Raw genomic sequence first — 380 nt, 5'->3', positions numbered from 1 at the left:
TATAAAACAATCAACGAGTTTAAATACCTGTGAGATATATTTAAATTAGTATTTATTATTATTCTACTGACACATCACTTAAACAACTTTAAATTTCTTGTAAGAATGCCTCCCTGTTTCAGCTCTTTATTATGTTAGGCAGATTTATTTATCATTTATAATTCAAAATAATGTATTTGTTTTCTATTCTTTCCAGTCTTTGTAAATTACCTTTTTTTTCATAATATAAATATATTTTCTATTCTTAATTCTTTAGTTCTTCAGTGCCCAAAAAGCTGTGCTTAGTAAAGGACATTTCTTTTTTTACTCTATTGTATAATTATACATTTGTACAGACAGACATAATAAAGTGTTTAGTGAATAAAGTGACACACACACAC

This window comes from Scylla paramamosain, chromosome 26 (genome assembly GCF_035594125.1).
Source record: "Scylla paramamosain isolate STU-SP2022 chromosome 26, ASM3559412v1, whole genome shotgun sequence".
NCBI classification, from domain to species: domain Eukaryota; kingdom Metazoa; phylum Arthropoda; class Malacostraca; order Decapoda; family Portunidae; genus Scylla; species Scylla paramamosain.
Note: the sequence above shows the minus strand (reverse complement) of the source record.